Source organism: Spea bombifrons, chromosome 1, assembly GCF_027358695.1.
Source record: "Spea bombifrons isolate aSpeBom1 chromosome 1, aSpeBom1.2.pri, whole genome shotgun sequence".
Lineage (NCBI taxonomy): Eukaryota > Metazoa > Chordata > Amphibia > Anura > Pelobatidae > Spea > Spea bombifrons.
In genome coordinates this window covers 41,359,947-41,384,978 of record NC_071087.1, presented here as the reverse complement: position 1 = coordinate 41,384,978, position 25,032 = coordinate 41,359,947, and positions in this window count along the sequence as shown.

The window sequence follows — 25,032 nt, the reverse complement described above, 5'->3', positions numbered from 1 at the left end:
CAAATCAGTTTCTTCTTGGCAGGGGTGGTGTTTGGCCCAACCATCTTCGGCAAACTTTCCCCTGATCCCCACCCAGTTGACACCCTTCACACAATCACTCTCCCCGAAGATGGAAAGCTCTAGGTAGACTACCTTGGGAAGTTTCCAAGTATGGTCTCAGCTGTCTCTCACACACACTTTAAATTTTAAAATTGTCCCCTTTAAAAAAATAAACCCAATAAACACAAGCAGATGGATAAATATAACATTTTTTATTTTTATTAATGAATAATTGAAAAATAAATTTGCTAAGCCCCCAGCATTCAACTGGTTTCAGCAGATCCTATGATACCTGTGCAAGCTTGTTAAATTATGGAATATGTAGCCTTTTATGTAAACAATAGTGATACTTTTAATTATCTGTCTATTTCCATGTCTTTTAAAACAGAAAAGAACCGGAAAAGATATAGTATTCTATATGTACGTCATGATGTTAAAACAAATTCATACAGAATCAGGGCCTTGTTCCTTAAGGGAAAACAAATCTCCTGTTAACAGGCATTGACACCAGTGGAAATTTAGAGGAAAAACAATTCAAAATTCATAAAAAAATAATAAACTGTATTGATAGTGACACACTGAAATATATTGAAGGACAAAAAGGAAATTGGTAGTTGTATGCTAATCAATTTTCGGTGGGGCCACACACATTGTTTTGCTTGTGGGTAAAAAATGCCTTTGTGAAAATCCTTTTTACCTTCAGCTAAATAATTTATTATTCTAACTGGTTGGTTCACCGTCTATAAATTGCACAGTGTAAATATTTTTGTATTGTTTTTAAACAAACAGTACTCAAGAACGTTCCTTGTAATGATGCAGGCAGATGTTTGTACAGTAGACACCGTACTTGGCTGAACGTGTTGCTTTCAGAAGGTAGGATAAGATACACAATTCTTGTAAAACTTATAGACATGTTTTTTTTCTTTACCAGATGGTTTCAAGATGCTGAAACGGTGTATATTTCAGGTTATCCTGTTGGTTTTGCTATCTGGGGTTCTCCTGGTTGTTAAGACGTAGCAGCATCCCAAAGCAGTGTTGCTTGATATGAAACTACTGGCATGCAGATGTAAGCCTTTTGATCTCAGCATCTTGCATAACTGGGTCTACTCACTAAAAAGTTGAGTGGTCAGTCAACTTAATATGATGGCAGATAAGACCCATTCAGCCCATCTAGTCTACCCTGTTTTATGTTTCTGCCATGTATTTTAAAATCCCCTCACTGCATTAGCCTCTGCCACTTCTTATGGGAGGCTGTTCCACTTTTCTACCACCCTCTCGGTAAAATAAAACTTCCTTACATTACAACTAAGCCGCTGACTCTTAACTTTTAAATTATAACCTTTTGTTTTGAAACTGCTCTTCCTTTGAAAAAAAACTCTTGTACTTTGTTAAATCCCATTTTTATCACATCTCCTCTCTTCTTTCCTCGTAGCTCAACTGAGGTTGCACATCCTTGTATACTAAGATTGGCAAACAATTGGCATATTCACTGTACAAGATGTTGGCAAGGGCATGTGACTTTAATGTGTTAGGCAAGGGCATGCAATTTATTTATTATAAATAAGTATATGTTGAGGTGGGGATTAAAATATATATAAATACCCTATAAGAGGCAGTGAACACAGGGTTAATATGTTTGAGACTTTTTGATACTTTTGATTTTGATACTTTTGATACATACTTTAACTAATTTTATTTATTTCACCTTATATGTAATTGCCTGTCTCCAGGGGCATGACAATCATGGTTATAGGGGTCACAATGGCACACCACACTTGGGCACCTGGGCGACCCCTGCAACCATTTGTCCCACTTGTTCACCACTTTAAAGCCACTTTATAACCCTTTGGATACATACCGTACTTTAGCTCATATGCAGAGACACAGATATATTCCCAAATCAGAGAGACTGTATGTGTATGTGTGTTAGCATCAGTATATGTGTAAATGTGTGTTAGTGTGTAAAGGTAAATGAGTGTTATGTATAAGCGTGTATGTAAGCGTGTGTGGATGTGTAAATGTGTATTTGAGTGTGTGTAAGTTCACCCATGTTTATACAACTGACTGTGTGGACACTAACCGGTTGTTTGGGACAGTCCAGGCAAACTCTGGGTAATGTGAGCTGCTTTAATTTAATAAGAAATGGCCCGTGCATAGGATAATCTGTGCTTTAAATTAGTTTTTGAGCCACCGTACTACTAAGCCAATTGGCTGAATGTTGCCCTTGAGCTGAATTTCCCAGCCTTGGTCATGTTGTCTTTGTTCAAGGAAAACTCATGTGATATCCTAACAGTGTTATGGTTTTTACGTAGTTGTAACAGAACTTTGTAGCTTGAAATGGACCACAGAAGAGTTTTAGTTACGGAACATGGCAGAATGGTATAAACTACCAAGATCAGGAGTTCTTAGATGGAAAGGCACCAGGGCCATTGGGACTCTTTGCAGCTGCTCTCCCTATGACCTCTGTAACGGAGCCAAGCATGGCTGCACATGCCATAATTAACCAAATTTGTCATAAATTGTCAGTTTAATGATCATATGTTTTCTGTAAAAATATAAATATTTAATATTAAACCAGGAACACTCTTAAATATAAACTATAAACTGAGTGTGCATGATCATATGAATACAATTAATCATAACTACAGCAATACATTATAAATTCAATGTATGAACATTTTTATATTTAAATATTGGCTACAAATACACCCAGAGGCTATATTATCTTGCCAATAAAATATGAGCAAAAATCCTCCATAACTTGATAAAATCTAAATGAGAGGGAAAAATATTACATAAAAAGTGGAAGAATTAAGAGTTCTGTGGATAAGGAAATCTAAATGTGTTTTTGATTGTGTTGCTTAGTAATGTATCAATATGACAATCTTATTTAACTATGCTTTTAGGAATTTTTCTGTTCAGATTTCCAGCTTCCTGTTTTGAGTTCAGAAATGTTTAACCTCTTAGATACTGTGCAGTTTTTTTTTTTAATGCTTTTTAACATCACCTGAAGAAAATTGTTTCAATGGCCTATAATGGGTTAAAGGGAGGTTCCCCAGGAAGTGTATGGAGCCTTTGAGGGTAAAATAACTCTGCACACCCATTATTTACCATAATGGAATTCACTCTTTCGTTCTATGCTCCTTTTTCTTCCTTCCTTTTTCTTAGTGGCACCACATGCCTCATTCACCCCAAGTATGTGCAATTGCATAGTAATAGAGTTATATGATGTTTCATAAAAGGCTAACATATCAGAACTAGTGTAGCTAATGTACAAAAAGCACAACAATTAATTTAGTAAACAACTTGTATTATGACTTTTGGTTCATAGTGCAGAAAAGTTGTGGCTGTGGAACCCAATGAGCAGTACTGTCTTAATGCATGGGCACACTGGGGAGTTGCACAGGGGCCCCACATTCTAGGGGCCCCATGGTGGATCACATTGTTGCAAGCAATGTGATTTACCATGGAGCCTCTAGAACAGTAGCGTATCCATAGGGAGGGGGTGAGCGGTGAGGCTGTTTCCCCTAAGCTGGTCCTCAGGGCAGCACTGAGGCTGGTGCAAAATTGCGATCTCCCCAACCTGCCCTGCTCAGTGTCCTCCCCCATGGGTTCCTGCTACACAAACGATCACTTGTGGTGGTTGAGTGCAGTGCGCATCCAGTGGTGTGGGTAGGGGGTGCCCACAGGGGTGGCCACTGAGCAGGGCAGGTTTGGGAGATCAAAATATCACTCTAAACAACTCGACGTTAAGGGAGGGCGAGGTCTGTCACTTCAGACCTCGGCTTCCATGCTCCCTAATCACTACTTGCCGGCAATTAATGCCGAGCAACGGGATGTGACGTTGTAGCCTGGCGCTCTGCATTTATTGCCAGTGCATGGTGATTAGGGAGCACCACAGACAGAGGATGGAAGAGGAAAAAGGTAAGAGATGTGGAGAAAGGGGGGAAGGGCAGGTGTATGTAAGAGCAGTGTATGTTTATATGTGTGTGTGTATGTGTGTAAGAGCAGTGTATGTATATGTGTGTCTGTTTATGGGCAGTGTATGTGTGTGTATGGGCAGGCGTTTATAATGGCAGTTTATATATATATATATATATATATATATATATATATATGTGTGTGTGTGTGTGTGTATGGGCAGTGCATATGTGTGTGTAAGGGCAGTGTATTTGTATGGGCAGATGTGTGTAAGGGCTGTGTATGTATATGTGTGTTAATGGGCAGTGTGTGTATGTGTGTGTATATGCACAGGTGCTTGTAAGGCAGTGTATGTGTGTGTGTGTAAGTGCATGACTGTTAAGACAGTCTTGAGCTCTGCCACTGTCTGGGGCAGTTCCCGTCTGAAGTGGGCCCAGAGGTGAATGACAGCGTGGCCTGATGTGTGCGGGAGGTCAAAGTCTGTCTGTATGGCGGAGACCTGGAGACCCGGTGCAGGAGTCTTGGGGAGCTGCTAATAGGTTACAGCTAGGAGAAACTGAATGTGCAGAGCTGGTGGGAGGTGTCCCCGTGTTGGTGGGCCGTCTACTCGTATTGGTGTCAGTGTAAGGCCCTTGGGCTAAGCTGCAGTCCAGCTGGAGGTAGCAGGCAGAAGGCCGTGAGGGCCTGTAACAAATTAAAGCTGAGGGACTTTAAGCCCATATTCATTATTTAACTGTAACTTGGATTTATTTTGGAAAACAGCCTTTTCCGGACCTAACTGTATGTGTGTGTGTATAGGCAGTGTATATGCGTGTGCATTTGGCAGGCGTTTGTAAGTGCAGTACATGTGTGTGTATAGGCAGGCATGTGTAAGGGCAGTGTATGTGTTCATACAGTATGTGTAAATTATTATTTTTTTGGGGGGTGTAGGGGCCCCAGTAGATTACTTTGCCCAGGGCCTACAATGCTGTTAAAACGGCCCTGCCAATGCGCAGCTGCAAATTAGTTGTTTTAATCAGTTTTGTAGTAAAAGTGAAAAAGTGATTCATGTTATCTAGAAACATTATAGTGCTTAAAAATTTTAAGAAGTTATGTTAACAATCTGTTCAAATAAATGTTTGAGACATTTAAGAAATAAATGTAGAGCCCTTTGTAAAATATAAAATGTTTAGCCCAGACAAAGTAATTACATGGTAGAGCATTAGGAGATATGCACCCTGGGGTAAAAAGTGTGCAACGACAGCTGCTTAACATTTAACAGTGAAAAAAAGGGAGAGAGACATATGCTAAATGGCTTTACAGTAACAATAAAACCGTGATTTCAAGAAACAAATGAGACAAGGTCAATAAAGAAACTTTATCATAAGAATAACAACATGCAGAGATCCCACAATAGCTATAATGCCACCCAAGATCTTATGAGCACCCCCAACTCCAACACAACAGTCATACCTAAGTAAAAAACAGTAAAACGCTTATGTCCATCATAAACTTGTTCTGTACCTTTACTTATATTTCTTCCACCATATTGTCTGCTTGACAATATATAAATATTTCCTTAATCACTCCCTATTGACAAAAAAACAGCAGTTATAATTACCTGATTTCCTGTCCTCTATATCCTAAATACACAATCTGCTATCCTCACCAGTAAAACCTTTACCATTTTAATCAAGGATTTGATCCAAACAGCGGTGCCCGATGCCAGTGGTGCCCGATGCAACAGCTTTGAAGCTCTTGGTGACTATGATGGGTGTACCTACCTCGCGTGCTAACGTGGCAGTGGTTAATTACTCAATTTCTCGGTGAAGAATATGGATTAATACCCTCCTTAGTCGCAGCTGCGTTTTGTGGTCACCTTGCCAGAGCCTAAGAGAACCGTTTCTGCAACTGTGGAAATTGGAAGAGACTGAGCCAGTAGGGGCTAATGGCAAACTGGTTTGGAGCGCTTGGTGTATTCGTGGGGTGTAACTGTCTGGTGTAGTAACTAAGCAATCAGCTGGCAGATGGTAAATGTCCTTAAGATCATTAGTCCAAGACTGTGGCCAAGCTCTTGCCCACATATTTGTGTCTGGTGTCTTATTGGGGAAAAATAAAAGTATTTTATGGATGAATTCTATAGGCCTAAGTAGTCATGTATCCCAGCTACCTTTAGGCTTTTTGTTTCTCATAAAATATCTAAAAACTAAAAACAAGCATTTTTAACAATGTCTCAGAAACTGCCAGCCTGAGGCCTGATGGCCAAGTCTAGTCAAGTGGCTCGTTGCGCCCCCGAATCAGCCCACTATCCATGCCCATCTTTTCCTGATTTTCTAATGCATATTGATGTAATGTGATAGGATTGGGAATACATCAGTACACTATAAAAAAGTCATCATACACGAATGCCTGAAGCCACAATTTAGTGCCACTAATCCTTTTAATAAAATATGCAGATTGCAACAGGGTAAATAACACAAGAGATCACTGATTTCTGGGCTAAGAAAGTTTTGTCCTCTAAAGTGACTACAAATGCAGGAGGGCGTTTTATCTCTAGATAAGTAAAAATTAAATATTTTAATTTATTCCTACAGTAAGTAAAGAAACAGATGATCAAATACACATCAGGACAGGCTCTATAACACCGTCACCCAAACACACACACCAGGACAGGCTCTGCCACATCGACACACACCAGGACAGGTTCTGCCACACTGACAGCCAAACACACATACCAGGACAGGCTCTGCCACACCGACACACAAAACACACCCACCAGGACAGGCTCTGCCACACCAACACCCAAACACACACCAGGAGAGGCTCTGCCACACTGAAAGCCAAACACACACAACAGGACTGGCTTTGCCACATCGACAGCCAAACACACACACCAGGACAGGCTCTACCACACCGACACCCAGACACACACACCAGGACAGGTTCTGCCACACTGACACCCAAACACACCCACATAGACCAGGACAGGCTCTGCCACACCAACACCCAAACACACACATACCAGGACAGGCTCTGCCACATCGACACCCAAACACAGACACCAGGACAGGCTCTGCCACACTGACACCCAAACACACACACACACACCAGGACAGGCTCTGCCACACTGATACCCAGAAACACACACCAGGACAGGCTGTGCCACATCGACACCCAAACACACACCAGCACAGGCTCTGCCACACTGACACCCAAACACACACACCAGGACAGGCTCTGCCACACTGACACCCAAACACACACACACCAGGACAGGCTCTGTCACATCGACACCCAAACACACACCAGGACAGGCTCTGCCACGTTGACACCCAAACACACACACACACACGCGGACGGGCACTGCCACACCGACACCCAAGCACACACCAGCACAGGCTCGGCCACACCGACACGCGCATCATTACGGGTTCATCTACACAAAGCATAAAAAATGCTTTTCACGCTGGTTTGTTTTTTGTGTTTTCCCCCCTTGTGTATTGATGCCTCAGCCACCCCCCCCCTTTGGTTTTAATGTATTCCCCCACATCCTTGTGTATTGACGGCCACTTTAAAACTCACAGCCGCACCGGCTGCAATGGAATCTCGTTGTGCCAGGGCTTTTGCCCCACATTAAAGATGGCCCTGGCGCGTAGCCATTTAATTTAGATTCTGGGTGGCCAGTGGGGCAATTGCGCCCCGGCCCAGCCTGCACCTGGAAACTGCTAATCTTTAAAAATTCAGAATTGGGTTTGAAAGTATCTATGCCTTCATTTTACCAATACCAAATTCAGTTATGTATAGTGTGGCTATTTTAAGTTTAATGATTAATCTCTGAATTAAAAAGAGTCATGCATGGAAGTTATTTTAAAAAATAACATTAATATGTGAATAAACTTATCCCCAGCCTCGGGCAGAAGCCAGAGGTGGAAATCCACCATTTGATTTTTGCTTAAAGAACAATAAAAAAAGATGTGGGAAGGAATGTCAAGCAATTTTAAGAATGAAAGCTTGATCATTTAAGTGGCCTATATTGAAAGATGAGGTGAATGTGGGTAAAAATGAAATAAGGAAGAGAACCAGTTGAAATAAAGGGGGCCATGAAAGTGGATCAACAGAGACTTATTGCTTTAATTCCTTTGCTTCTAGAGAAGAAACTTCTACAGACATCCAAGACCATTTCCTCTTCATACAGACATTTTTAATTTAAATTATATTTAAATTAAAATTTAAAATATGATGTACTAATTTAACTAGACAATCGTCCAGCTGGAAATTATAAACATACACGGAAGACAAGGACTAATGTGGAACAAGAAAGAGTCATTAGAGATTTGATGAAAGGGGAATCTATCCACACCACATTGTTCATATAACCTATATAAATCACTTGCAAATATATATATATATATATATATATATATATATCTGAAAACAAACTTCTAGCCAAAAATACACAAATAAAATAACAGTCTTAAAGTATAACAAGCATTTGTCTGTCTGCTTCCCTTGGCAAAATGTGTCATGTTCTGCATTTATTATGCTGGAACATAGCATAGAAGATATTGTGTAATTCTCTTTAGTTTGCCAGCTTAAATGTGCATGGCACAAAAATGTTTCTGAGAAGGCTTTTCTGTGGACACGCAAAAGGAAAAGGAAATAGTCATAAAAGTCAATAAAATCCATAAAGAAACATGCATTCTAGTCTACGTTGAAAACTCATTATGTGCTTTACACACTTTTAAAAATTCTGATCAGCATCTTGTGCTAATGCATATGTGAGCTAAAGAAGTCATTATTTTTTACCTGTGCACAGGACAATTATAGAGCATGACAATTTTCTGTAATGACCCATTTCCACACATTATGTAACTGTTTAGGAGAACATAATTTATATTGAAAATTCAAAGGCTATATAGCAATGCCAAAAGTAAAAGTGAAGTGGAGTATGCATTGTTACTAGGGCCGGAATGAGGATGACTAGGCGTCCCTGGTACTCTAGAGGACGCTTAGTTTGTAAGTGCTGTATATGCGTGGCCTTCCATTACATAATTTTGTTTATGCAGCTGTAAGGAGCCCTAGGGGGCATCTGGTAAATGCAGGTGGAGACTGGTATGCAGGTAGAAGACTGGAGTACTGGAGCCGGGTCTGGTACACGGGAGAGCAACACCACGATAAGGATAACCGGGTAGTACACGGGAGAGGAACACACGATAAGGATAGCTGGGTCTAGTACACGGGAGAGCAACACTACGATAAGGAAAGCCAGGTCTGGTAATAGTGGGATTAATGTGGCCTCTTTTCCAATATTGGCTGCAACTGTTCCTCATCTATATAAAGAAATCATCACCGTCTAATTCATTTGGCAAGAAAATATAAAGCTACCTGAATTAGATGTTGATTGCCAGTGCATAGAAGATGAGGTAAGTAATGATAATGATAATGGTTAACCTTATGCACACAGCGGTAATTAGTAAGGGATATGATGATGAATTATTACTGTTTTGCTGATTTAATCTGCATAGTTTCGTGCAGTTATTTTGTGATTATACATTTTATTAAACCGCTGCATTCAATTACGATCAATCATGATGAAAATATTGCTATCATTTTCATAATGTGAACAATTTACTGAACTGTGTTCTTGTAGCATTTGAAGCAAGGTTTCCTATCATATATTCCTATATTTTTTTTAGCAACTGTTTATTTTTAAATGTCAAACTTGCTACAGTTTCTAAAATAAAAATAATTGGATTCTAAGATATAAAGTTGGGGAATTGGAATTTATTTTATTTATTTCAATATTATTGAAATATTTATTGGGTCTATTCACTAAACTAGGAATGATTGAGAGCTCGCGAAACATGTGAATGTGCAGCAGCAAACTCGCGTGAATTGGACAAAGGTCAACCTAACAAAGTCTCTAAAGTAAATTATCATTAGTACTTGTAAAATCACTCACAACTTGGATACACTCACATGCAGCAGAGTTGGCTGTGCGGAGATGGCCGCACACTGCAGCACCCATTCTGCCTCTCTAGTATGGGGCAAAGATGGCCAGTCGCATGCTGGGCATTTGCCAGGTGTGCCAGATGGCCAGTCTTGGCCTGACTCTCAGTACTTTAATATACATTAATTAAAAATTACGTTTAGGGGCAGTAAATATAACTCTTAAAATTACATGCTCATTCTGTTGTCAGCTCTCATGCTCTCCCAATTGTTGTGAATGTGAGACGTCCACCACATTAGAAAATCGTTCCTCACTTAAATACAGTATGAGTGGCTCGATCTCATCAGCAGTATATAGGCAAATCTCTTGAAAGAACAAGAAAGTTACTGGAAAAGCCATTAAAACACATAATTATGGATAATATTTTGGACATTTATGTTGCGGGTGATAGCATAGTGTTATGAGCGTTGAATCACTTCAAGCTAATTTACTTGGGTCTCTGAAAAACTCTGGAAACTCAGGTCATGGTTGTTGGAGAGGATGTGGCTCACTTAAATTGTGCAAACCTTTTAATGTTATGCCACAAGAGAAATACTATATATTTTAAAGAATATCATTTTAAAAGGAACTATGTGTACTTGGATAGAAAACCGAAGAATAGAGTAAGGAGGATTGTTTTAAAATTAGAGCTTTCCAACAGGATAAATCCTAAATGATTTTTTTTTAAATACAACTCAGGAACCGTAAAAACATTACAAAATCATGGAGAGAAAATGGTAAATGCGGTTATTATGATGAGAATTAGTATGGATTTCAGTATAGATAGAAAAATGAATACTGCCGATATAAGCACAAAACAAAAGCCTTTAGGCCGCATTTATACCTTTTTTGTGCAGCATAGAAAAAATGTAGTTTCAGAAGCTTTCAGAACCTCACAGATCTCTTAGTAGTTGATTTGGTATATATAGTATCAATTAGCAATGTATCAAGGACTATTTATATAACCTCACTTCCTCTTAAGGAGTTACTTTTACAAGTTGAACATCATTATCAGGCATCGATGTGATGTTCTGTATTGCGCAATCTACACCATATATGCTTCCAAATGCTTCAATCAGTTGGGTAATAAGCACAGTGCTTACAATGGTTCTGGAAATGTATGCGTATTTGTGTATAATATGGTAATCATTTTTACACCAGTTCCCTCTAGTTGTCACGATGTCTCTGCCCACCTCTCCCCGATCCCTTAATGATTGTCACTAAGCCTCTACGCGGCTTCCATTAAGTGAGGTATGACTTCCCCAGTAAAAGCAACATACAGAATGCAAAATCTCTATGAAGTCTAAAATACATTTCACTTGGCGTGAAAACAAGATGTGCGTTTTTAAGCTATAAAATCACGGAACAATTTTATAGAGGGATTAGTAAAAGTAATCTTTTAATTTATCAAGGACAGGATGTGATTGTTACTTTGTAACAGTTTGCACCCTAATCATGCCAATGTTTAGTTGGTAATTTGACCTGGAAATTTCCATCTGACAAGCAACATTTTTTCGTTAGTGTGTTTTATATTCAGACTTAAGATAGGCTTTTAGGGATTTTAAAATTCATTCTAGTATCCAGAAACACTCTTGGTTTATTACCAGTGACTTTATTTTCCAGTATTATTTTATAGCTTTGTGCAGCAAAAAAATCATGTAAATTTAAACCCACAGTTTGCTACTTTAACTATATCAGAATTCTTAACTGAAGCTTTTCTGTTGACACATGTCCCTCAACTCACAGATCAATCTTGGAAGCAAATCTACATTAGGCTATAAAACATTTTATTATTAATGACAATACGAAAGGTGTATTTTATGACAACTATTATTTTTTTTATTTGTTGCTCCTAACATTTTAAATATATTGGTGTAAACAATTCTTGCTTCACTGATCTCTATGAGTAGTAGAAGTATTATTAAACACTCATCTACAGACACCAGACAAGCCAGAAGGCTTGTTTTTCCCTCAGAAAGCTCATGGTGCTTTCACAACCACAAGGGATTCTGGGTAGGCGCATGCAAATAAGGTTAACAATTATCACCTTTGCCTCTATATCCACTTTATACATGGTAAAACAGGAAGAATTTCACTTAGACACACTACTTGTTTTACTTGTTCTCAGGGACCTCTACCTGTCACACAGCACTGCTAGATCTAATGAGCATTTGTGCTCGGCCCTGTAGTTAGATGCAAAGACTTCCAATGCATTCTTCCTTGGGACTAGGCTGATGAGCAAACCCAAAAGTGCCATTGGCATATAAGCCTACTGGACATGCTAATGTCCATTTCAGAGTAACAGCTTCATATTCATACCCTGCATGGCATGAGTAGGCCGAGGTTGGACCAATGTTATATTTGCATGACAGGTACTCTTTAGCAATACACTGTAGGCCATAACAGTATTGTTAAATCCATATGAGCCAATAGGATTTTTTTCTGGATCACTCCCCTATTAGGAGTGCATGCAAAAGATGAAACTGTAATGAGGCCTTCATCATTGATAATATATTATTAATGATGAAGGCCTCATGCCTGTATCTTCTTTTTCATGTATATCTAATATAATGGATGGTGGTCTATGCCTGCTGCTTAGGGTGCTGCTCTATGCCTGACCAAAGGTAGCACCCCCTGCCGCCCCTTAGCATGGTCACCATCTTCAGCTGCAGAAAATGCCTTTTCAATTTAGTTGGAAATCAAAGTGCAACAAGTCAGATGGCTTATTCTTTAATAAGAAAGAACATTATAAAACACTTTCTATTCTATGAGGCAATGTAAAAATATGTAGTAGACGTTCCCTTTATGCACAAAGTATGAAAAACCAATTACTTATTGGTGTTTCACATTAACTTTGCATATAAATATTTTTTTATCGTACAACACAAAATAAACAAATAAAAGAAAACATCCTTACTCACCCCTGCAGTTTCAAAATATTACTATAACATTTGTCTGATTTGCCTTGATTTATCTATTGGACGCATGTCTAGCTCTGTTTTCTCCATAGAGATTTCTATACAGCTGTTAAACTTTTGTTTTACAATTATTTCTGATAACTAAGTAACAGGCAACTAAAATGAACACATAACTATCAAAAACAAAAAAGCAACAGGGCACCCAAGAGACTGTTTTTTTCAAGGTACAGAGAGGTTTCCTTTTGATATAATGCAGAAATGACTGCTTGTGAATACAGAAAACATAAGGAACTTGATAAGTGCTTTTCTTTATTCCATTTCCCTGCCAAAGAATGTCACCCCCCCCCCCTCAGTCTCCTGCATGCTGTATTTGATAAACGGGATGCCTAATATCACACAGGCTTAAATCTTCAAAAGGAGAACGGGTTCTCAAAATATGTCTTGGTTTGATAAGCGGTTAAACAGTGATATTTACTAGATTAATTTTGTCCCAATGTGGTGAAGCACAAAGAAGCCTCAGTGTCACGTAAAGGTTCCATGCTCAAAATAACTGAATCCACTCAGTGTATCACCTCAACAGGATTATCGTTAGCACAAAAATTCTGATTTCCTAAACATTCAATAAGCTTTTTCTTTACCCTGCTTCCAAAGATTTGGGCTTTTCACATAATAGTGGTTGCTTTACACGCAGATGTCAATCTTCAGACTAATATAGAGCCAGGCCCACTCTTAGTTCCAGGCATCCCAGCCAGTCATAGAGGTAAGGGACATAAGGTTGCAAGCTTTTGGCAAATAGAAGCCTAAATATTGGGATTACCATAGAAGGGTCACAAAAAGCAATGTCCACACTACCAACAACCACATGCGAGAGGGCATGTTCATTTCACCAGACATCTGACAAAGGTAAAAGGGATCTTTCTCTTTTGTGTGTATGTGTAACTGTGAAATATAGTACTAAATGTACTTGTATGCTTTACATAAAATATGCAGTTATTTCTACTTCTGGGCATGTCTATTTATATATGTGTGTGTAGCACGATGGGAGTTACAGAGGCACTACATGGGCGTAACTACAGGGGTCACAGTTGCAACCAGGCCAATGATTCTAGGGGGCCTGGTGGGACCCCTGCGACCCCTTTATCCTTTCTTCTCATATCAGTTCAAAATTGCTTAGAAAGGGCTCTTCTGACCTGGACCGCACCGATGTATGGATGTGTACATGGAACTGTTTTTGTGTGTGTGTGAGCATGCATGTGTACTTGTGTGTAAGTATGCATGTGTACTTGTGAATGAGCATGCATGTGTTCTTGTGTGTGTGTGTGAGCATGCATGTGTGTGTGTGAGCATGCATGTGTACTTGTGTGTGAGCATGCATGTGTACTTGTGGATGTGTAAGTGTGTTTACATATGTTGTATGTTGGAAGGGGGCAAGGGGCAAATAAGGCACAGACCAGTTGTTGAAGCTGGGAGGCCTGGGGCAATTTTTCACACCAGGGCCCCGTGGTTTCTGGACAGAGGGTATTCTTGCCTTGGGTGCCGTTTGGTCTAGGCCCCGTCCTGTATACAGCAATGTAATTTTAGGAAATTAGACCCATCTGGAATTTGCCCTATACAGCATAGGCAAGCCTTCCATAATTTAGCTTTTTTTATGTGAACTTTTCAACTGTTTATACGCTTCTACTGCAAAGGGTGATATGATATATACTGACATTCTACTAGTTTAGGGACTTTTAATGGACCATTATGTTGCCTGGACATGATGTACCTATTATTGGCATATGTTCCTTTTATATTCTGTGTATCACACCACTCAGTAACTGTATCTGTCATTCAAGTTGTCTGTCACTTTCCCAAGTCTGGAATTTTATAGCTTAGAATGCTAAGCTTTGTAAATATTTGCCACACAATCTACCTGGTTTACTCTATTAAAAAGCTCCTTTTTGGAGGCACATTGGCTTTTCTAGCCTACGAAAAGCACATTCAACTGAGATAAGCGAGTTTATGACTAGCAATTGTTTCCAATATAGTTACATGAATCTTAAACAGTTTTAATAAATATTGTAAAAAACTATTTTCTGTCAGATTCATAGTGAGGGCTTTTTAATAGTTAGATGGTGTATACAGTGTTCTTCCATGTATAATATATACAGTATACAGTTGTATGAAAAAGAAAGTCCATCCTCTTTGTATGGTTTTAAATAGTGAATACAACTTCAGATGAACAGCTATACATGACAAATTACACTGTGTAATGATTTATTCAACAGAAATAAAGCCAAAATGGAGATGTCATGTGTGAAAAAGTACACCCTTATTGCTTCCATGGGTACTGCATTGAACCATGCAGGCCAGTGGAGCCCAGCTCAATAATCACAATGTGATTAGTAAAATAAAATAAAAAAATAAACAATTAAAAAAAATGTCAAAATAATCCCCCACTGTCACAAAAAGTCAAAATATATGTATATAAGTATATATATATATATATATATACAAAAAAGTTTTTTATGAGCAATCCTACAATTAGCGCTATATCTTCACAAAACTAAAAAAAAATATATGATTGGCCGGCTTCAAAGATGTCTCAAATATGGGACATGGGTACAGACTGACCAGATGTCTTAATGCCGAAACAATTCACACCTCACAAAGGTGGCCATTTACCTCCCCAATAACTTGCAGAAACAAGCAAAAAAACATAAAACACTGGGTATTTCTAAACTCAGGACAAATAGTAGAATCTATTTAGCATTTATTCATTAGTTTTTGCAGATGAGTAAAAGATTTTTCAAATAATAGTGAAGTAGATGATATGATAAAAATAATGGTATCTTAAGAAAGCCCTGCTTGTCCTAAAAAAAAACAACATATAATGTATGTGGGTGCATAAAATGAGAAGAAAATCTACAGCTAAACAGCAACACTGAAAAATGTTAAAAGAGCCTTAGTCCCAAAGTGTACTACGAAAAAGAAACTTGTCTTGTCATTAAGGGGTTAACAATAACGGCAAAGGTAGCAAGAATGTTCAGCTGCCGTCGACATATACCTAGTTTAGGACCTTGATATTAATAGGGCTGCATGTTTTTGAATTGATCTCAAGGTTCAATATAAGCATAAAGAAATAATGTACTGTACTTCTTGGGTTAGAAGGGATATTTTTAAGTAAAACAAAAAGAGCTAAAGACACACAGCCCATTTGGAGGAGACACCAGAGATCTGCAGGAGATCATATCTTTATCAAACTAATTAGCTACGTTTGTTCTGCGTTCAATCATTCTTTAGGCAATTTCAGGTCTAGTGTGATGCTTTATCTTCTGTACACTGTGCAGCGTGGGTGGTCACTGGATGCATTCTCTGTTTTCTTTATTGACCAACATATCTTATTGCCATTTAAGTCTGTTAACAATATGTTTTCAAACTTATAGAAGCCATGGTTTTATTACATTCACATTGACAGTTCGCACAATTGAGCAAGTTATCTCATTAAACGAAACACAAAACAGATGAGTTTTAACCCATTGTGGTTTCATTGTTGTTTTAGCTTTCAAATTTAAGATTACTATCTGGAGTTCTGTTACGGTAAGAATAAGTTCCCTCTAGCATTGATTGGATCAACATATACACAAAATCGACACGCTATTTCTCCTCAAACAAACGTTGCAAGAAAGTAAACACGATTCCTTTTGTGGTTTACCAACAAAAATAATTTGTTCTAGCTGCGAGTGTATTCCTATCTTGCTTCAATGTACCAAAATTTTGTTGTTTAAGGCTTTCAGATGGTGCATGTTTTTTATATTAATCAGATAAATGAGATGAAGTTGAAACATTTAAACATATACAATTTACAGAAAATAAATAAATATTGTATACATAGATGCTTGAAGATTGTTTTTAATTTGGAACTCCTTAAGTCATCAAAAGAAGGCCTCAGTTTAATTGCAAGGGTTGTCTTTAACACTAGGCAAAAGGGGCATTTGCCCCAGGTCCAGTCAGTCCTCTCCCATGAGCCTGCAACAACCATTAAAAAGGTGTGGCACAGTGAAGGAGGGGACAAAGAGACTCTGGGGGGGATGATAGGCAGGGGGCTCAATGCTTGCCCAGGGTCCAGAATAATTTTATCTGATGACTTAAAGCTAAGCAGATAATGCAATAAAGCATCTGAAAAAGCAAGCAGGGTGCTGGGTTGTGTAGTGAGAGGCATTAGTAGCAGGAAGGAGGAGGTGGTTCTGCCACTTTACAGAACTCTGATCAGGCCTCACCTAGAGTGTTGTGTACAGTTTTGGAGACCCCGTCTTCAGAAGAATATCGACACATTGGAGATAGTTCAGAGGAGAGCTACAAAAACGGTAAGTTATAATATGTATAGCTTGAAGGGAATAAGAGAGAGGGGGATTAGAAACAGTTAAACACTTATTTGAAAAAGAGGAGCAATGTTAGAACAATAGGCTATGGTCTAATGGTCAGAGGTTTAGATGTAACATAAGGAAGTTCTACTGTACTGGGAGGGTAGTAAATAAATGGAGTAGTCTATTTAAACAGTCTAGAGGATCCAAGTCCCCTGCAGTGCTGCAGGGGATCTGAATTTTAGTTTTATAGTCAGATCTCTATTTGAGGCCGGACTATAAGACGACTGTGAATATAAGACGAGGGGTATTTTTCAGAGCATTTGCTCTGAAAAAACCTTGTCTTATATTCGAGCAAATATGGTATTTAATCTCATGTATTTAATGGTGTGTCATCACTGGTTTTTGGAAGTGTAAACTTGTGCCACAGAACAGCAAATCTTCAGGATTTTACATCATTACACGATAGCTGCCAATATTGCCAGATAAACTAGAAATAAAAGTTACCATACACTTTTCTAGAGAAGGTTACATGTGTTGGACATTATAGTCGTTTTACTAATAATACAAAAGTAGAGTACAGTACAAGGCAGTACAAGGCAGTGGTAAACATTACAAATAACGACAAGTTGTTATGATCTGCCCCAGCAGATGTACCTAGCAATCATAATGACATCAGTCCAAACTTTAAAGCACTTTAAGAGGTTGAATGTTTGACTGTAGCAGATGAAACCTTCAGTCCTCATGGTGTTTTCATTAGGCTCGGAACCATGGACGTTGCATTGCCACACAACCAGAGGAGGTACACAGTTGGTAGACATGTCACTAACAACATATACAAACTGTTCTAAGAACAACATATCAGATGACTGAGTTAAGATTAAGTTTATCTTAAATTTACATTGTATGTGTTTTCCCTAATATAAACATAATATTTTGATCCAATGGTACTCTCTTGCTACATACTCTGACTGTAACTACTTCTGACAATATAAAAATAAATATAAGCAATAAAGTGGAGGCATTGCGTTCTGGGGATATTTTAAGGAACCACAGAGCAGTGTGATTGGATGCGCTTATGGGGTATCAAGTAGCTAATAGTTACCTCAAATCCATATACCATATGGGAATCAAGACTAAACAGTCTAATTTCGAATTTGAATTATATAACTAAAGATGGCTGTTTTGAATTAGATTTAACAGCACTGGCTTATCCAACTAAAATGTTAAAAAGTATCATATAGTTAAAGATGTGGATATGTAAAATATTTCAACAAAAAATAAATCAGTTTTAAAAGCTCAATTAAACTTTGTAGCTGGCACTAACAAATGTATACATCCATAAAAACACAAGAAGGTATGGACTCCCCAAGCCTTATGGCTTCATTTTAAGTTTCCTAACTACATTTTTTGGGGGGGGGGTTATTATTATTTTGACTTTGGCTATTCTGAATTGCTGAAAGGTTGATGAACATACTGAGAAAATGGTTTGGCAGCAGAATTGGCTCGTAACATTTCGAAAAAGATGCCCAGAAATCAAAAGAGAATGGAACTTCAGCACATAAGAACATAGTGTTCTATTTATTGTTGTTTTTCCCCTCTAATTCTGGTGAACATGGGACACGCTGCTTTGGATAAATACTTTATTTTTCACTTACCCTCTGGTATCTGATGTTATCTTTCAGAAGCTGATATTATATAATTTAATTTATCCTGGGAAATGTGAGTTTGGTATGAAATAACCTATTTTTGGACTAATATTTTACACTTTTACGTGTTTTATAGTTAAAATACGTTCAGCATCACACTGAATGTAGCTATATTGGAATTCCATATGAGGAAGCAGAAAACACCATAAACATAATCAATTACTTTATTGGAATTAGGCTGATAACGGACCAATGACCATAACTGATCCTCGAAGTTAAGGATGTTGAGACATACTAAATTCATGGACATTTAGTCGATTAAATAATTATTCAGAAAAGGGATTCATTTTATGAAAGAAATGTAAAAACCTTATGCAAATTGTCTTCTCCCATATTAGTTACTGTGTTTACATGATGGTTACTGTAAGTGTGTATAAAATTAGGTGTCACTGTGTGATCTATGGTATTATGATATGCCATGAATCATATAGAATATTATTATCATCATCATCATTATTTGTGAATAAGGCAAACTTATATTCCCTACACTGCCCAATGGTTTATAATAAAATTAAAATGTTCATAATAGTTTTTTGTTATACATAAAGTCTAAAAAGCCCAAAACCATATCTATTTCTATTTTTATTGAAGCTTGAAATATTATATTGCAATCTAAAGTGTAGAGAAAGCTCCTAGGTCATGTCTTTTTTTTTTCTTTTCTTTCTCCTATAATGGGAAATTTTGGTGCGCGTGGAGCAATGTCTAAGAAGGTCTTGTGAACTTCATATGACCCAGGTCCTGGCATTTTGGTAATTTTATTGCATTTGCTCCTCCCTGTCAAACCCATATTGATAATGGAACTATGATGCGTCTTATGTGCGCTAGAAAAAGGCCCTGGTTGATTTGTCTGATGAAAGGTCATGTGTGGCTCTTTGTACAGCGGGAGTTGCACAACTTCTTAATTGCTATGTTGTATTTAACCAGCTTGAGAAGTCGGTCACATAACCTACCACGTTAAGAAACCCTATGAGAAAAAAAAAACAGTGGTACATGGCTGGGCTACCAAACTAAGTTACTGTGATAAGAGCGGTGGCTTTATATGGCTCACCTATTCAAGCCTCTTTATCCCAATCCACAACAGTACAGTAAAGTATTTCAGCAAGGTCATTTTTGGTTCATTCAAGCAAGGGATCTTCATAATGGTGTTTTTCTCTGCGTTGCCTAGGGATCCACTCGTATTCATCTGTATTTATCAGACCATTATGTGTATGGGGCAACTACAGAAATTGAACATATAAATTGTGTAGACTCATTTTACCACACTGTTCTACTTTTAACCTTTTTGGGGCCCAAACTGAAATGTCTAGATCCACTTTAAATCGAACAATCTAAACAGTAATGCAAGTTTTTGACCAATATTGTGAAAAATAAATGGAAATGTTAAATGAACATCAAAATTCTGTAAACATATTTTACCGTTTATGCCTGTTTTCATTATTAGTTCACACAGACCTTTTCAACATACAGATCTGTTTAACGAAATAAAGAAGAGAAAAAAAACATATTAGGAAATTAATACCAAAACAGGCGTTTGATTTGAAAAGCTTTGCGTTGGTAAACGCATGATGTTTAAAGCTGACCAAATAGTTTCCTAAGCCTTTAATAATCAGTATCAAATTTAAAATCCCGGTTCAGGAAAATACAAAGTGTATTTCATTTTTATCTCTATTACACGCAAGATTTAGCGAGACAAGTTTTTTAGGGTTGGAAAATTTGGAAAGCTGTAAGACAGATTTATTTAACTTTATCCAAGTGGGTAACGTGGGAGATACAATTTCCCTATTAACAACAAAAATCCACTGGAATGTGTTAACATTTGTGTTTTCAATCTGTCTTGGTATTTCACTATACCTTCTATGACACACGTTCTCAATCAGTGATGAAGGATTAGTGCTTCAGTTTTACCTTTTAGTGGCAATGTCTGTTTGTGACCTAGATCCAGCTTGCGTTATCTGGTATTTTCCAGCAGATGTTGCAGAAAGCTCCTGTCTTAGGCTAAAGGTTATAAGCAGAGATTGTCAGAGTTTAATTGGATTTATTGTCCCCACAACCCATTAGACAGGAGGTGTACAAACCATGGTTCATTGTCCAACATATAGAAACATAGAATTTGATGAAAGATAAGACACATTCGGCCCATCTATCAGCCCTTGGTCCCATCTTAGATTTTCAGCTTTATGCTTTATAACTTTATAACTTTATGTCTACTATGTATGTTTAAAATCTCTTACTTAATTAGGATCTACTATTTTTGCTGGTAGGCTATTTCTCTAATCGAATACCTGTTCAGTAAAGTAAAACTGCCTTACATTACATCTAAGCATCTAACCCTCAGGTTTTAGATTATGACCCCGTGCTCTAACATTTCTTTGAAATAAACCTCCCTCTTGAACTTATAAGACATATTACCACACAAGAAAGTGATGGGGTCAACTACTCGCAATGCAGCCCAAAATGCAAGCTGTAAAACCCAATCCATGTATGTATGTATAATTTGACCTTTAAATGAAAATGGTGGTGCTATGATGGATATTTTGTCCTGCAAACCTATCATCAAAAACACAATTTAATCTTCTGGGTTTCATCAGTAGGATGGCGGTTGCGTGTCTCGCATCGTAAAACTGGTTGTGGTTTAATACCAAGTTCACAAACAATGTACGTTCTATAAAATGCGCACCTGGCATGTAACCACAACCATCTTCCAAAAGTACGGTCTGTAACCACCCTCACACTTTAATGTTCACATAACTGGATGTGAGAAATTTGTGAGAAATTTGCTAGATTAAAGGAAAGCTTGTTTTAAGCAAATAGCGATGCTTTGTGGGTGACCATGTGCATGTCATTAACTGGAGCTCTACTCTGCCTAGAATCACAGTTTTTGATATACAGACGGGTGTGTCTACGAATATTAACTTGGTTATTAATGTGTTCTTTGCCGTGTATCACTGTTGTCATTTTTATTACTATCTCTGTATCTTGTTTGCGTGCATTTGATATGATTGGAACAATTTTTTTTTTCAAGATGAAAGGAGCCATGTTTAAAATGGGCTTGGAAACCCGATGCAAATGAAAAGATAATGAAGAAATTATGAAATCTTGTTTGTGGCACGAAGATTGTTTAACAGATGCTTTTCATTTTAAAACAACTAGGAACATTGTCTGTTTCCGAACAACAAGTTTAGTCCTTCATGACTACCCAGGGTTTATGCACTGTACTATATTTAATGGTGGGGGGTGTTGTTTTATCCAGTGGATAATGGGCTTGATTCAATTACCTTAAATGTCTTAAGAAAAACAACTTTTGAAGAAAATGCAGATCATATAATTGGACCCACTAGTAAACTATCAGACCTTCCAGTATACAAATCTCCAAATTGATAATTCGCTGCTTAGATGAGCATAAATGTTTAGCAGGCCTACTGGTAACTTATAGCCAAGCATTGGCTGATTTCATGACAAGTTCAACGCAAAAGATCAAACTCAAAATGAGTTTATTTATTTACTAATAAAAGGTAGATATATAGAGATCATTGTACAGTTATAGTCTTGTTGTAATGGTATATATGATTGAGTTACTGTTATTATCATGGTTTTATATTTGCATTTAACTATGCAAGATTGTTAAATTATAAATGACCTTTAGGTAGCGCATGTATGTAAACATTGACCTAGCCATTCTGCACAGTGGTCATACTCCTTCTCCAGCAGAGGCACCATGATGTGCTGGGTTGTTTGCTTTCTGGGTCATTCCAATGATTACTCCCACATTGTGTTTGGATTTGTACTGATTTGTGGCTCACTCAATTCTGTCTTATCTTTAACTTTTCTGGGCTACCACTTGTAATTTTTGGATTTGAGCTTATTATTGGTTTGTTATCTGTCTTCTGTTACTCTCCTGATTTGACTAGGCATACACCTCACTACACATCTTGGCCTTAGTCCTGGACCAGTACCACCACACAACCGAGTTGCAGCAGTTCCTACATAGTAGAACAGTAGACATATTGTAGTGACTTTTATGTGAACAAATTGTATTGTAATTGAAATCTGTATGTTAAAATATACCCATTAATTTGCATAGTAGAAATTGTTTTCTATTGATAAAAATGTACTTTCTGTTGGGGTTGCAGCCTAAGATCTACAATCGTATATGTCAGGTTGAGATGTCTGAGATGCTTTCGGCCAAATGTATCTTAATGCAGCTGGTGTATTCACCTCCAGTCAGCTTCAGCACTGGCTCTGGTCAATGCAGTGTTTACAACCTTTAAAGTGAGTACAAATGTCTTAGGCAATAGTATTTATTTTTTGCCATAGGATAATCTTGAATTTCGGAATGAGACGGTTTCTTTTTAACTACACACTTTGGATGATAACATTGATCATGATAGACTACATATTATTTAGAATACAGCTGAATATTCAACTTAGAAAACGACTTTGCATCTCCTATCCACAAGGCACCAAACTGGCCATCATTGAGATTGTATACAAGCAGTCATTTATTCTACAGAGGGTTCTTCACATTTGTCTCCTGCCATTTCTTTCTCTTTTGTTCATTGCGCTATTTATCTTTTTTTCTAGTTATACATGTTCCTGCAAGATATCCACAAACACTATTGAAAATAAGTCATACTGAAATAAATATCAGTTAGGAGCAAGGCAGTTCATGTTCTTTTTAACTACGCCAGGTTCCTTCATTTATTAATACTTCAATCTTCAGTTTTATAGAACAAAATGTTCTATTCAAACCAAACCTTTATGTATACTTTTAATGATACAATTAGAAAATAAAAGTATGCACCTATTAACTACATTTAGCCTATAGTCCACACCCTCAATTTTAAAGATCTCAAACATTTTAAAAAAAAACATTAAGATTAATAAAGCAAGCACAAGTGAAATGTAACAAAAAATGCTGTACATGCATGCGATATATTGCTAATATTAAATTCACAGCTTATGCCCTAATTATGCTTCTAATCTTTTCCATTCTCCCTTTGTTCTAAGTAAAACACTTTACAGCGTTGGTGAATAAATCAGACCAACTGAGAAAACTGTGTGCAGATGTGCGTAAGCATTGTGAGAACTCAAAATTCATAGTTCTTTGTAGCTAGAGCCCAGGGGTCAGTGTACTGTATGTGCCAACAAGAGGGAAGTATTTGGATGAGACACAGAAGGGACTGGGGTCTATGCACAATTTCTCAGACAGAAAGAAAAGTATAGCAGAAGACCAACTAATGAAAGGGGAGATCTTGTCCACAACATTCATAGTTCTTTGTAGCTAGAACCAGGGGTCAGTGTATGTGCCAATAAGAGGGAAGCTTAACAAGCATATTTGGATGAGTCACAGAAGGGACCGCGGTCTATGCAGAAGTATAGCAGAAGGCAAACTTATGCAAGGGGAGATCTTGTCCACTAACTAGCTTTGTTAGGGTAAAAAGATCTCCACCTCCAGCCTTGGTCACCCGCTCTTTCTCTCCCTAGATAACTCCAACTCCATTGTACGCTCTAAATTTATAATGCTTTGCCAATTATCCTTCCTTGATTCTTTTCTCCTCAGAACCAGTCCCTATCTCTATTCCCCATAACATTTTCCCAGTACCTAAATCTCCATATTTTTCCTTTGTTCTTCTCCCCTTTTTCCATCTGCCACTTAACACTCTATTTTTGTTTCACTTCTATGTCTCTTTGAAATCTGAGCAGCACTTCATTGGAAAAGTTTCACTACCTGTGGCAGATCTATTGGGTTATTGGTCTTCTGTTCAATTGCCCGGTTGGAAGATTAAAGATATATAAATATAGTGTTGTGAAAAAATATTTGACCCATCTCGATTTCTTCTATTTTGCATGCTTAAATGTGATAACCCAAATAAACTTAAAAGGCAGATTTAAATGATGATTACATGTATGAAAGGAAAAAGGCTATCGCTTTAACCCTACCTGGCCCTATGTGAAAAATGAATTTCCTCTTTAGTTACTAATTCAACCAATTAACTAAATGTAATTGATAATTGGGTTTATACCAGGTATGATTACTGCCAGTCATGTTGAATCTAAACATTAAATGGAACATGTCTTGAAAAGTGAAGACTAAATGGTTTCTAAAACAAAGTTGTTGACATCAGTCTGGAAAG